The 15,544-nt window shown below is 39.6% G+C and overlaps 1 long non-coding RNA gene across 1 annotated transcript in view; it reads left to right on the top strand.

Annotated features, from left to right (window-relative positions):
* Positions 1-2,549: 2,549 nt before the first annotated feature.
* The window catches only part of LOC142064617 (uncharacterized), a 55,800-nt gene continuing 42,805 nt past the window's right edge, over positions 2,550-15,544 (top strand). Inside the window, exon 1 of the long non-coding RNA XR_012663168.1 lies at positions 2,550-2,685. This is a non-coding gene — a long non-coding RNA (uncharacterized LOC142064617). The remainder of the gene's footprint in view (positions 2,686-15,544) is intronic.

The raw sequence follows: 15,544 nt of genomic DNA, 5'->3' as shown, positions 1-15,544 counted from the left end.
TCCTCAGCTTCTTTTAGATGTTTCTTAAAGCACTTCATTTGCTACAATTGGTGTGACAACACCAAAAATAATAATTTAATGATTATTTTTGTCTTACTAGAATTCTTAGTGCTCCAAAAGTGTAGTTTTGTCTGGAAGTTTTCTAACAGTGGCTTTAAAGAGTGTTTGGATATTTTCTATATCAGATGATCTGCATTAATTATTTAAAATTATTTGGATTCAGATTCTGTTGAATATATGTATTGCTATGTGCAAAATGGTGACCATGGTTTGCTCAGTTTTCAAAAAGAGAAGAAAACTTAAGTAAATTCTGTAATGAATACAACATACCGTTGTATATATAATTTTGTATATATTATTTATATAAATAATTTTCGTGTGTCAGAAGTTCATAGGTACTTCCATTTTTTTGTTGTTTCATTTTTGTTTTTTTTTTTTTTGTTTTGAAGGCCGTTCTTTGTAGGTTGACATTTTCTTTGTCTCAAAAAAGAAATATATTGCCTAGATTTGTTATTGTCCCTGCTATTCTCGTGTCATCCACTGTCATTTCCAACAAAACTGAGGAGGAAGGCATATGTGGCTTTACATGATTTGTATATCTCTTGCTTCTCCTTATTCTTAGGCAGACCGGTTGTAATGTACCCTGGCCTCAAGACTCTTTTGAATTGTGCTCTACAATGTATTCAATAGAGCAGAAGGCAAGTCCTCTTTTGTGCCTACTATATATATCACATCACATAAATCAGAGGCAGAAGTGACTCAAGATGTCTTATACTTCATCTGCCTGCCCTGTGAGCGTCACACTTAGATTAAAATGTCAGTGTTGTGCAGTATTGTGTAAATTGCCATGCATCATATCTTCTGCAGGGGGCCCTTAGACTGCCCAAGTTGTTCTGGTAGTGTGGATAGGTTCTGCAAGTGCTAGATCCTGTGATCAGTTCTAAATCAGCATTGCTGGTAAATGGCAAAGGAACTGAAGACCTTGTGACTATTTTAACTCTCTCCTTCCAGAGGGCTCTTGAAAAGATGAGTGTCTTAAAAAGCCCTAAGATGTGAGAGTCCTTCATGGTCTTAAAAGTGCTGCTACTTCTTCCCCCTCTTCTTGAATGCACAAAAAATCCCAACTGCCACAGGAGCTGTAGAGGAGGCTGGCAGAAACACATGCTGGCTGAAAGCAGGTGTGTAACCTGGATTAGAGTTGTTCAAATCTTCTTGTAATCATCATTAACCTATTCTCAGTGATCAGTCTCAGCTGGCTGAGTACTACAGAGTTCTGACACTTTTAGAAAACCTGAAACTGGCTATGCTGTCTCAATAATGTTTTCAAAAGGGACCATCTGTAATAAAGTACATGCATATATTAGAATAATTTTAATAAGATGTTTATCATAATTATGAATAGGAAGATCTCAGCAAAAAATATGGCAATTCATGATTTGCATCCTTACAACTCAGCAGCCTCAATGAAAATTTTCTGTATCAAGCACTAGAGGAATGCAAGTTCATATTATGAATTTTCAGGAAACAGAATGAATGCAACTTCTGAGCTGCCTTAAACTGTGAAGACACCTTTTAACATTCCTAAGTTGTTTTCTTAAAATAAGTTCTCACAGTAACATTGTGGATAAACAGTACAAATTTGCTGAAATACTTAACATAGAGCACAATTGTCTGCTATGGGGATTCAGCTGTTCTAATTTTTGCCCAGGAAAGCCTTGGCACATATGCACATATTTACTAAATGAGAACCAGAGGAGAGATGCTTTATACAGTTTGGGTTGTTTATCATTGTTAGAAGGCTGTTTCAGGTGTATCAGAGAAACTATGTGTGCACCTATTGTTGCAGGCAAGGTTCTGAACACCCAGGTGCACTTAAAGAAGTGGTTTGCATGAGAGTGACATGTACAAGGATTGAAAAGAGGAAATGAATTCTAATTCCAGTCTGCCATAGGGGGGAGGCCAAAATCTAATCTGATTTTGCACTAATAAGAAACTGCAGAATATCTTAGCAGAATTTGGCTAGGTAGTTCACAGACCTTCCATGTACTTTGCATGGGATCCACCAGTAATTCTTGCAGGATGAATGTGATGAAGTGCATGCTTTCTGCTCAGCAGCAGCTGAAGCGACCTAATGTGGAACCTAATTATCTCCTCCAGCTGTGATGAAACAGCCAGTTAGAAACAGCCGCTTTGAGAGGCACTATGGGCAGCAGGTGGAGTAGTTGTGTGATACAGGTGAGAGAAGGTTCAAAAAGAGGAAATCTTTTGAGGAAGAACAGCCATGCAGTAATGGGCAGAAGCAGCATGGGAAAATGGCAAAAGAAGGGAAAAATGGTCCTTGGTTATTGAACAAGAACAGAGAGGAGACTCCAGAATTAATGGTTCATTTCTTCTCTCTCATACAAAAGGGGAAGCGAGAGCTGCAGAGCTGAGGGTCGAAGGATTCCTGTGTTTAAGGTTGCGGAGATACTCTGCAGTGCATATGACCCCTCTGGTTTTTGGATTATAATTTTAAACACCACTTTTTTTTCCCCTCTTCTTTCAGGCCTGCTCTGTCTGGATGGAAAGACAGGTGACATCTATACCAGGTTTAGCAGTTCTCATACCAAGAATTCCATTGTGCTTGATGCCTTATGCTTTCTCAGTGACGTAAATACAGAGTGTACTGAAGAGAACTTTATACAGGTAAGTGATTCTGAGAAGGTAGGTCAGCCAATGAAACTTTGACAAACATTTCTGTTTGGACAGTTGTATGGGATGGTTATTGAACTAAATTGGCAGTTAGTCTGACCAGCTACTCAGATCTCAGCATCCTGGAGGAGAGCTGAGGAGAAGCTACTAGGCTTGTGATTTTGCAAACTTCATTTACTTACCCCAGCAAATAGGAAGCATTTGATGCATACTTCCTTCAGTCCCTGTTTCTCAACTCTTTTTGAAAGCGTTGTTAGGCATGGTCTTTACACTGTTAAAGGTTCCTCTTTCTTGAAAAACAAATCTGTTGTTTATTCAAAACAAGATTTTTCTGATTTCTGAGGCTATGATATTGCACCTACTGCAATATCATAGGGAGCAAGATTGACAGCAAAACTATGCAGACTACAACATCATAAAGCCCTGGCACTTTTAATAGAGAGTAGGGCAAGAAAGAAGGCTATTCTGTTTAATTTTTCTCCCAAACCTGCTGATGGCCAGGAATGCAGTTCCTACCGAGTATGCTTTCTGAAAGGATAGATGTGTTGGATTCATCCTCCAGTTTGGAAGAAGTAGTAGCAGTTCCTGTGACTTCACTAAAGAACATGTGAGGGATGGTATCAAACTCCGAGAAAAGATGTGTAAGGAACTACCATGTTAAAAGACTGGGTTGATGTTTATAGTCTGCTCACCATTTTCCCACTTGTTTTATGGCTATATTAAGTGCTTAATAAGTGTCTTCGTTTAATACACACCATCTTTACAATATATGTCTGGAACACAAGTGTTATCTCTGCGCTACATGATAAGTATGCATAATCACCTAATCATTTCTATGTAAATCACAGAATGGTAGGGGTTAGAAGGGACCTCTGGAGATCATGTTGTCCAACCCCCCTGCTTGAGCAGGTACACCCAGAGCAGGGGGCACAGGACCATGTCCAGGCAGGTTTTGGATGTCTCCAGGGAAGGAGACTCCACAGGCTCCCTGGGCAGCCTGTGCCACTACTCTGGCACCTGCACACGAAAGGAGTTTTTTCTCATATTGAGGTGGAAGTTCCTGTGTTCCAGCTTGTGCCCATCACCCCTTGTCCTGTCATTGGGCGCTATTGAAAAGAGCCTAGTCCCATCATCCTGACACCCACCTTTTAGATATTTATAGGTATTGATGAAATCCCCCTGCAGTCTTCTCCAGGCTGAAGAAACCCAAGTGTCTCAGCCTTTCTTCATAAGGGAAATGCTCCAGTCCTCTGATCATCTTGGTAGCTCTCTGCTGGACTAGCTTGAGCAGTTCCCTGTCCTTCTTAAACTGGGGGGCCCAAAACTGGACACAGTACTCCAAATGTGGTCTCACTAGGGCATAATAGAGGGGGAGGATAACCTCTCTTGATCTGCAGGCCACACTCCTTTTGATGCAGCCCAGGGTATTGTTGGCCTTCTTGGGCACAAGGGCACATTGTTGGCTCATGGTCAGCTTGTTGCCCACCAGTACTCCCAGGTCCTTCCCAGCAGAGCAGCTTTCTAGTAGGTCAGCCTCCAACCTGTACTCATGCATGGGGTTGTTCCTCCCCATGTGCAGGACCTTGTACTTTGAATCTGGAGTGTGCTTTTGAAGCAAATTTGATCATCGCCACTTAACTGTGCTTTGGTTCACAACATGATTGTAGAGATACAAACTGACTTCATTTTGAATTAGGCTGAACTTAAGGATGCATTCCAGAAGTACACCTAAGGTGCTTCAACCTCAAACAAACCTGAGACTGTGGGATGAGTGAAGGGCTAACCTGAAGTAAAATTGCTGTCAAATGGAGGTAACATGGATGTAAAGTTCTGTGCACCACTGTTTTCACTTTGTAAATCTTCTCCTGCTAGGCCACGTTATTTGCAAATATAGACCAATCCTGGATTCATTGGTCAAGTCTATGTATTCTTTGTTTTGAAAGGTACTGTGCTCTTTGGTGCTTTAATAGCTTCCTTATAAAACGTTGATTGTTGTGATGGCCTACAGAAATGGGGAGGAAATTCAGTCAAGATCTGATGTGAAACTGAAATTATGAGAAGAAAATATCTGAAATCAATTTGAGACTGTGGTTCATCTTCTGAGTTTAAAAGTACTGTGGATTATAATTTAGAGGGCTCTTATGTGGAATTGCAGTTACCAAGTACTGTCAATGTGCTTGACTGGTTTAAAACATAAATGTCTTAAGATGACATTTTCAGGATGCATGTCTGCAGAACCAACTTACACCATAAATGTTCTGCATAGAGTTAAATAGCTGGGCTGTGTTTGCATTCTTTCTAATACTGTAATGATATCTTGTGAAGCTTCATTATTTAGTTTTAGAGGGATTTTGTAAATGAAAATTTGAAAGGAAAAATTGGACAGCTTTTGTGACAGGGAACACGAACGATACATGGTATGTGGGTTTGTGCATGATATTAACTTTGTGCAGGCTTACAGCATATGACTTTTTAATTGTGATAACTTTAAAAATTTATTTTTAGTGATCCAAATTAATTAGAGATAATGTAAAAATCAAGGGCATAAAAAGACATGTCACATAGCGTGTGTTTACTCATCAGATATGACAGGAACTCCGCAGGGGAAATTAATACTGGTGTGTATATTGAAACAGAAATACACTGGGGAGGAAGAAAGGCTGAGCACTGTTCTTTGCCAGCATTAATAATGGGAAAATAAAACAGAATTTAATATTGACTACAACTTCTCATACGCTAAGCATGTTCCGTTGCTCAGTACGTTCCTCCCAGTACCATTTGCGTTCCCCGAGACAAATGGTGATTCCACTGATATTGCTATGCTTCAGGCAAGGAAGACTCCATGAAGGAGTAAGTTTTCCTAGCTACCGTTGTATTAAAAAATGGTGTGAAAACTTGGTGCCTGTGCTACAACCTACGCAGTCTTTGGGGTGTACGTGAAAGCAGGAGCAGTCAGTATACATATTAAGCATTACACAAATTTCTCCATTCAGTTTTCTGGCTCTGTTTGTGGGGTCAGCAGATCTGTCCCACTGTTGCTATTTCTATGCTATTTGCTCTCTCTCTGGTAGCAAGCCATAAGTTCTTGTTTATCGGGAGTAGGGCAGTAGGCTGTTGTGCCAAATGTATACTTTTTTGTTGTTTAATTTCTAACTTGGTGAATTTAGAGCTGTACCAAGCTATATACTTAAGTTGCATTTCAGAAGTAGATGCAAACATTTTGACAAGCAGAAGTTTGTCTTTCAGCACTTTTTGTTTTTAAAGAAAGAAAATGTTAAAAAAATGTTCAATAGTTAGTAGTTAAATAGTTAAGAACATGAAGTGTGTCATAAATCAGTGATGTGATGCTAATGTTGTCTGGTTACTGCCTATAAGCAGCGTCTCATCTCCATTGGGATTCTCCAGTACGACAGTAAATGGGACACTGTGCTGATACAGTTTCCTGTTATTCTCCTCAGTTTCTTTCCTTTGTTCCTACTTCTGTCTTTCTGAAACTTTGATCAGATATAAGGAACTCCCACTACAAAAGTTCCCATAGTAACATCACTGAGGAATAGTGAACAGACTGCATGCCATCAGCAGATTCCTAGTTTGAGATGCAGCCGTGCTGACTAGTGCCTTTTCTGGCTTAGCTTATGGTAGCTGGGAATTTATGACCTTCTGCTAGCTAAACCACAGAAAAGCTCTTATGTATGTGGTGTCTCCAGCAGAAAGGCCTGTTGGTTTAGCTATGCTACAATCACTGTTAGGGATTAAGCCTTGATGAATGCATGAAGTCTTTAGGACTTTAAGTGCCTTGAAGTAAGGAAGTTTTGTGTGGGTGGGGATTTTTTTTTTTTTTTCTTCCTTTGTGTTTATATAGCATCCCTTAGTTGCATGGGGGACCTGGTTTCTGTGCTTTGCAGTGATATTCCTAACACATGCCTGTTACATGCAAAAAATACTATTTTAGTAGTGAATCGAAAGATAGCTTTCTGACCTTTCTCCCATGTCAAATGATGACCCATGACCCAAAAAAGTCAGAACAGTTGATCAGACAAAAAAGTCAGGGCAGTTGATCAGAGCCACTGCTGGTGACGCAGCGGTTTTCTGGATATGAGAATCTGAATAAAAATTTGCAAATGTGTTTATTGTCTCAGTGTAGAAAAGTCATTCTGAGGTCAAAATTACTTGCTAACAGGCTTGTCTTATAGTCCCATGGTATGTGTTGGAAGGGACCTAATAGATCATCTAGTCCAACCCCCTGCAGTGGGCGGTGACACCTTCCACTACACCAGGCTGCTCAAAGCCCCATCCCACCTGGCCTTGAACAGTGCCAGGGATGGGGCATCCACAGCTTCTCTGGGCAACCTGTGCCAGTGCCTCACCACCCTCACACCGAAGAATTTCCTCCTTATATTTAATATAAATCTGCCCTGTTTCAGCCTAAAGTCATCACCCCTTGTCCTATTGCTACATGCCCTGGTAAAAAGTCCCTCTCCAACTTTCTTGTAGGCCTTCTTCAGGTACTGGAAGGCTTCAATAAGGTCTCCTGGAGCCTTCTCTTCTCCAGGCTGAACAACCACAACTCTCTCAGCCTGTCTTCATAAGATAGGTGATCCAGCCTTCTGGTCATCTTCATGGCCCTCCTCTGGACTTGCTCCAACAGGTCCATGTCCTTCTTTTGTTGGGGGCCCCAGAGCTGAACACAGTACTGCAGGTGGGGTCTCACCAGAGCAGAGTAGAGGGGCAGAATCCCCTCCCTTGGCATGCTGGCCATGCTTCTTTTGATGCAACCCAGGATATGGTTGGCCTTCTGGGCTGCAGGCAGAGTCTTCTATTTTTGTCTTTCAGGTTCATTCTAAAGGATTGGAGAAAACTTAATACTTTCTCTAATGTTCAGTCTTGATTTCTTCTTCTTGTTGGGTTGGGGTTTTTTTCTTTGTAAAAAGAGTAGCTGTATTCTTTGCCAGTCACTAGCAAGCAGAGAGCCTTATTTATGTTAAGCACAGATAAGTTTATTTGAATGTTGAAATGAAATCCGATTTATCTGAATCTGCTGTTTGAGCTTCTCAATATTATAGCCAGGATAAGGATGTTTTTTTTCTTCTGTTCGAGACAAGAAAGTGGGGATTGAGCGATCAGCTGAAAATTTCTACAGTGCCTGTGAGAAACTTAAGCAGTATAACCAACCCTGTTACCTGTATCCTCTTTCTAGCCAATTTAAAGGGGCATGCCTAGTCTTAATAGCAAAACCATGCGTTATAGCCACAGTCCAATTCAACAAGTTCCTAATTTCTTGTAACTTATGCTGCTGGAATAGTAATGGAGTATATGCTTTGTTATGATCAAAGGGGTGTAGATCGCTGAGCTGGCTCAAAACTAGTTTCACAGAAATAGCAGGAATGCTTAGTGAGTGAAAATTTCTACCATTCTTGTGGGGTGGGATATTGACTTGTTGCAATAACTGGCTTGCTTATGGTAATTTTGAGATTCCTCTGATAATGCAGTTGAATACTGAGATGATTTTTTTTTAACAGAGGTTACTTTGCTGGCCTATGGGTAAAGTCATGTGATATTACTAAAATTCGTGAATTATGTAAAAATGCCATGTAAGCTCAGAAAGGTCAGCGGAGTCCTTATGAGCACTGTTTGAGGACAGGCTGTACATTTTGTACACTTGGAGAGGGAGAATATTATTCAGTGTTTCCCTTTCTTCCTGTTCATGTCTTTTTATAAATAGCTCTAGTGATCCAACTTACATGCCTATCAATATCCTAATAAACTGGAGGAGTTGAAACTTGGCAAAACAAGTTCATATTCTTTAAACAGAAAATGGAGGGAAATTAAGGTAAATTTTGTTGTTGCTTATACCAACATAGTTTTCTGTTCTGAGGATTGCTCTTGCTGGCTCATATCCTCAGTATTTGTGGAAGACCAAACAGGTAGTTCTGTCATTCTCAAAAGAAGCCTGGGAGCTCTAGGTCACTGTGGCCATTCTGCTGGCAATAAGAGAAGAAGCTATTGCTCAGCTATGGAGAGCTGGCTTAGGTCTGAATAGAGGGCAAGGTATAGAGCCTTCTCGATTCATAAATTTTTGTATTCTGTCATTCAGTATCCCAATGTGTAATAGACCTGTAGAAATTTATTAGTGGCGATGACTATAAAGTAGCTAAAGCCTGTGAGAGCAGTTAGAATCAAGGACTGTTATGGCAAAAAGGGAGTGATATTAGGGAAAAATGTGTGCATGCGTGTACATACAAGTGAGTATGCATGCTCTAGTTACCTCAAAAATATGCTACTTATGTAGTGTAGGTACTCTTTCAGCCTTGGTATAGCTCCAAGGACTATTTATTTATTCTACTGATTGTCAGTGTAGTGAGGCCTATATAGCGCTGCCAAAAGTTATTTCAAAGCAAGTATTATGCACTATGCTTATATGCTAGCGACCACTCCTTTGCTAGTGTTTAACCTCTCCAGATAAGCCTGGAATTAACAGAATTTTAGAAAAAAAACTTTTTGAGACAACTTGAATTCAGAAGCAAATATTGGTATACAGGTACTGACCTGGAAGTCAAGGAAAACACTATTGTGCTGGTGGTGAAAACTGAATGCAATTTCCACATTTGCTAATGAATGAAATCATAAACGTGGCTTTCTCCTTCCATGCAAGAGGATGGGGTATATATCATTTTGGATGGTGGTCCTAAAATGAACACAGGAGTCTGCAACATTTTATGGAGGTAGTAAAAATTAAGGAGGCATTATATTTGATGCATATCAACATCTAGCTGTGATATGATTGTGTGCATTTGACAACACTTCCTACTGGGTTGCACTGATCAAGAAAAGACAATGATTGGGATTCCCACAGCAGAAGATACATTTGTGCTTTATGAGCATTATACCACTTATCCAGTTTACGTTGGGAATTTAACTATAAATGTGTGGACTTTCAGAAAATAATGCATATACAAATCTTTCTAACAAGGGAAAGAAATTGATTTTACTTGCTGTGCTGAAATTCTGAAATGTTAAAAGTTGGTAAATGCAAATTGAGCTCCGTATTTTTCATTTGGTTCCAATGCATGCTTATTATTTAATAGAATTTTCTTTATAGGCGTGCTACATATTTTATTACTAGAAAGTGGGAGCATATACTGCATTTTGTAGTTCAAGTATCGCATGCGCTTAATTTTAGAATAAGCAAGTAAATCTAGAAGTAAATATGGTTGTATTATTTTTGTTGTCTGGTACCTTGTACCTTACCAAACCATTTTTAATTAACCCTGAAAAAATAATTTATTATTTGATATATTGGCCTGTGGTAAGCAGTGCTATTCTTGTCAAAGGAGACAACAGCAAACGGAGAGGAAAATGTATGCCAACATGCTGCAGTGCAGTTGCTACATAATGTGTATTCATGGAGGTATATAGCACTAATGTGGGTAAATAAAAACTGTAAGATAGCTAATGAGCAGTAGGTGGACAATAGCCAAATGACAAAATTGAGCAAGAAAGAGTCATCTATCCAGGTTAAGCAATATGTTCTTCAAAACAGTAGAGCAGTCAGATGAGGGTCGGGTGAGGTGGGCAGAGAGACATCAGAGCAGCAATGGACAAGGTCAGTTAAGAATCTTGATGGGAACTGTAATAATGGATTTATGAAATTTCCTATCTCAAAAGAACTTTAGGTTAAGTCCTGAGGACCTCATCCTATCAGTATGCAAGAAAAAAAAAAAACCTTTTAGCCAAATATCAGTCTTTGGATAATTTCACTTCCACTTCTGAGTACAGGAGTTTATGCTTAGATACTAGTCATTTGCCCTTGCACCCTGAGGCTTTAGCTCTGCCTCCTTGATCACTGTGGACTTCAAATGGACAAAAGCATGGTTGTACCTGCCTGGCTGAGTCTTGTTCATTTTCCATAATTTTATTTGTTTCAGTAAAATACAAAAGAAAGTAGAGCTAATTATGACAGAATAAATGTGCAAACGTAGAAAACAGATATTTTGGTCTATTTTGCAACATCCTTTTAAAAAAAATAACGTGAGTAGTGAACTGGCTAGCTGCAGTGTAAATCCTTCTAGGGGCAAGGAAGCAATACCATCACAGGTACAGGACTGCTTGACATAAGTAAGACTTCAACTGGGAAGTATTCATTGCATAAGTAGTCAGTCTTGATTGTGTGGAATGCTGAAGGAAGGACTACTTTAAGTGTGCTGCATTCCCTCCAAATTTCCTGCTTCCTGATTGCTGCCTGGAGCCCCTTAAAACAAAATGTAGGTCAAAGCAGCATAAGGTTGCTTTAAGCTCCCACGTGACCCAAAGAGGCATTCAGACTGTACTGTAATATATGGATCCATGATTGCTTTCTAATTTGTTTGTCAAGCACAGCTCTCAAGAAATAAAGCACCTACAACATAGTCACTTGTAATGGCATTCTGCCTGGGGATTTACCTTACGCTTCAGCTCTCAGTTATTCAGGTTGAGAAACATGTACTGGCTGTATATGTTTATGTAATATACTTTGATAATTCCTCTTCAGGGATTTTCTTTTACAAAGAATAAGTAGACTGCTACTGTGTTGGAAATAATTTTCTAGATTCTGCTTTGTACCAGCGGAGGGCCATCATGAAGTATAAAGCAGAGTGTTTTGTCTCCAAGATATATGTCAAAGCAGAAGCTGCCTGTTTTAAAATGTGCCAGAAGTACCCCTTAAAGCTGGATTTTTGAAAGCACTTGACCTCAGCTCAGTGCTAATACTATTTAAGTTCATGGGAACAGGACCAGGCCAACAGTGAACTCTTCTGAAGGGTTATTCACCTCCATATCCCAAGCTTCTAACATTGTGCTGCAGAGAGAAGTCTTAAGAGGAGTGTTAGGCAGCTGTTCTGATGTATTCTGACTTCTTTTTGGAGCTTTAATAATAGATAGCATTAATTCACTCTGAACTCTGCTGTTGTTCATAAACCATTTATCATAGAATCATAGAATAGTTTGGGTTGGAAGGGACCTTTAGAGCCCATGTAGCTGAACCCCCCTTGCAGTAAGCAGGGACATTTTCAACTAGATCAGGTTGCTCAGAGCCCCGTCCAACCTGACCTGGAATGTTTCCAGGGACAGAGCATCTACCACCTCCCTGGGCAACCTGTGCCAGTGTTTCACTGCCTTCATTGTAAAACATGTCTTCCATCTATCTAGTGTGAATCTACTCTGTTTTAGTTTAAAGCCGTTATCCCTTGTCCTGTTGCAACAGGCCCTGCTAAAAAGTCTGTCCCCCTCAAAGCATATGGGGAATCATATGGGCACAATGGGCTGCACCTGAAGTGTTTTTACACAAATCCGGTCAGCATGAGGAACAAGCAAGAGGAACTGGAAGCCTTGGCCCAGTCCCAGAGGTATGACATCACTGGCATAAATGAAACCTGGTGGGATGATTCCTGTGACTGGTGTGCCATGATGGATGGTTACAAGCTCTTCAGGAGGGATAGGCAGGGCAGGCAAGGTGGGGGGGCAGCATTGTATGTAGCAGAGGAGCTGGAATGCATGGAGCTTGCAGTTGGCAATGGCACAGTTGACAGCCTCTAGATAAGGATTAAGGGACAGACAAATAAAGCAGATGTTGTTGTGGGAGTCTACTATAGGCCACCCAGCCAGGAAGATGACACCAATGAGTTATTCTTCAAGGAGCTAAGGGATGCCTCTAAGTCATCTGCCCTTGTCTTTATGGGGGACTTCAACTTGCCAGATGTCAACTGGGAATACCACACAGCTGGGACAAACGGGTCCAGAAGGTTCCTAAACCATCTGGATGAGAACTTCTTGGTACAGGTGCTAAGGGAACCAACCAGGAAAGGTGCCTTCCTCAACTTGTTTCTTATTAACAGAGAGGGCCTCAGGGTAAAGTGGAAGTCGGGGAGGGATCGAGAGCTCTTGTGCTCTATTTAAGCTGTGCTCTAACATTTTATGCCATTTCTGAACTCATACAGTGAGTTACCACCTTTCTTCTCTAAGCCAGGTGCCTGGTAGCTAGGCTTTTTTAGTCTATTTCATGGAATTTTATGTTTAATTGTGTTTAAGCAGATTTTCTTACTAACTGAGGGAATAATAACCACCCCAACCGAAACTTCCAGAAACTTTTGCATTGGAATCTTCTGGAATAACTGTATAAACTTTTTTCTGTCTTGTGTCATTTAAATTGAAAGAAGGAACGAAGTCCTGTGGCAGCAATATTTCATTCTTAACAGGAGAGAACAAAGAAGAGTAAGAAGATACAGTTTCTAAAACCTTATGACAGTCTGCAAATCTTACACAAGTGAACAACTGAATATCTTTTCTCCCTGAAGGCCAACTGACTCTTTCCTAATCTCTCATGTTTTTACATGGTCTTCTAATAGGGTCCCTTGTAAGCGCTGTAGGACCCAGCTCTTACTGGTTTTTTGACCAGATTCATGTATTGTGGCTTCTTGTTGTTCCAGCTGCTTTAACTGATCAGCTACCAAAATGTAAAGTAGTGCTAAACAAGAAAATCCATTTGTCACTGTGATCGCTCCCTCTACCACTCAACCTTCCTTAGCATTCCGCCTGTAGGAAAATTGTAGAAACTTGTTTTAGTTAGTGTTTAAGAAATTTCCCCCATTTCTTCTGTGCTAGTGCTCTACTCACTCATGCTCTGTCACAGAGGCTCTCTCCCTTTCTGAATTCTGTGTCCCACAGCGCTGTATAAAATCATAAATGCAGCGAAAAGAGTTTAGATACCTAATTAAGATTCTCTTCCTTTGCACATTCATCTTCTAAGATTCACTGGTTTTCTTTCTCCTTTGGCCCAGGTACCATTTTTAAAGTGGTCAAAACTTCCCAGGGAGTTTTGTGGAAATTTCCTTGTATAAGGACTAGTTTCTTGTCTCTGTCTGTTACTTTAAATAAATTAAACTTTTAAATATACAGTATTGCCATTTATTTTTAATATGTAAGATAGCGGGCTTTGTGAAGGAGAAGACTGCAGCTTTTAATTATTATTTATTTTAGAATTTGCTACAGCAAATTCTGATGGATCATAGAATATTTACTTTCATTTTTTACCTTATTTTCTATGTTTGAGTTAGAAGTGTGTTATTTTGCCTTTTGCACTGTCATCCTGGAGTTCTCAACCATGTGGTGATCTTGGCAGGACTTTTGAGTAACAAGCATTGTCTCTTAAGGAACACAGACTTGTGTTCTGAAGTTTTATAATCACTTCTTAGGAAATATATAAAATAATGGCATGAAATAAAGATCTTTAGCAGGGGCCTGTTGCACAACTGTTACACATGTGAAAATGTGAACAAATGTGAAATGAGGACCTGCTATGATCAGAGTATATGTAAACTCAGTGTAAAGGGCAGTCTGGGAGCCAGTTTGAAACATTTCATGTTCGGCCGCTGAGTGTGTTTGAAATAATGAATTCAAGGAAAAGGTGTAAAATGCTAAAATAAAAAAACCCCAACCAGCCAACCAAAAAAAAAAAAAACCCAAACCAAAACATAACAAACAAACCACCCAGAAACTGAGTGAGGATTTTTCATTATCTACTGTCAGATCTTTATATAGGAAAGTTTTGCAAGCTTTCATATAGATCGGATTGTCATAGTCTCATTAAAGATACCATGAATGGTGCGCTTCAGGGAGGTCCTCAAATTGGTGTCACCGTAGCTGCTTGTTGGAGTGCCATCATGTAGTTAGAAACTGAGCTCCAGAAGGATGCATGACTCAAATTATGAGTACTCAGGATTTATGTAGTCCAGAAAACACCCTCAACCTACACAGCAAGGCTTGCAGGTTATATTTCTCTAATAAATTCAGGAAGAATACTGTATAATTTTACATACTAGCAGGGAAGATAACATTCTTCTTAGTGACTTTTTAGCTGCAGTTCAGAAGAGGCTGACAAGTGTAGGGAGTTATACTTTAAAAATACATATCAGAGGCAGTAATATGAAAGCCTGGAATGAACTAACTTTTGCAGAAACTCAGTGAAGTTCATAGTACCGTGGTGAGTACTGAATAGAACCAATAAGAAAATTGAGGAGGTTAGTTTTGCAACACTCTACAACTAAAGTGCTGTGAAATGAGATGAAATAACAGACACAAAACATATTTTCAAAGAGGATATTGGTACAGTCCCCATGCAATAGTATAATCAAGACTGTGACTAAATACAGGTGAGAAGCACATTGCTTGAAGGCACACTTTTTAGCCCAGTTGTTTAAATGGCACCATAGAGACAAGTCCAGGGCTATATGTTGTCTTCTGATTTGAATTTTTTTAAATACCTCTTTCTCCTCAGACTGACATACAACAATGCCCAAGTTTATTGTTTTCACAGAGACCCTTTGGAAAGTGAGTTAAAATGTTAGAACAATATGGCTGATTAAACTGATGTTAAAAAAAAAAACAACCAACAGAGGCTATTTAGGCCTGATAAAATGTAGGGTTGCAGTTGATTTACACTGGTCACAAATAGAGTTATTTGAATAAATGTCTTTAGGATTACTGTAAGACATAAGAAGAAATGTAGAAAAAAGAATTAAAAAAGCTTACTTTGGTCATAGGTAAAATTTGGTCAAGGAAAAAATTCCCTTAGCAAAGCAAAACAGGACCATCATTTTCAAATAATGTAGTTGTTTTGGAATATTAACCTGACTTTTATGAGATTTTATGAGATCTTTACTGGAAGATGCTTCCTTTAAGTAGCAATCGTGTATGTCAAGTCAATATTTGTGAACTATGAGACAGGAAGGTCTGAAAATGGGATCTGTCAATGCACTTTCTAAAAATTGCATGGAATCAAACCAAAAGTAGTAATTAGCACAAGTCAGAGGCCATAATTTTT

Source organism: Phalacrocorax aristotelis, chromosome 14 (assembly GCF_949628215.1).
Source record: "Phalacrocorax aristotelis chromosome 14, bGulAri2.1, whole genome shotgun sequence".
NCBI lineage: Eukaryota > Metazoa > Chordata > Aves > Suliformes > Phalacrocoracidae > Phalacrocorax > Phalacrocorax aristotelis.
The sequence above is the reverse complement of the archived record's forward strand: the minus strand, read 5'-3'. Positions and strand labels throughout refer to the sequence as shown.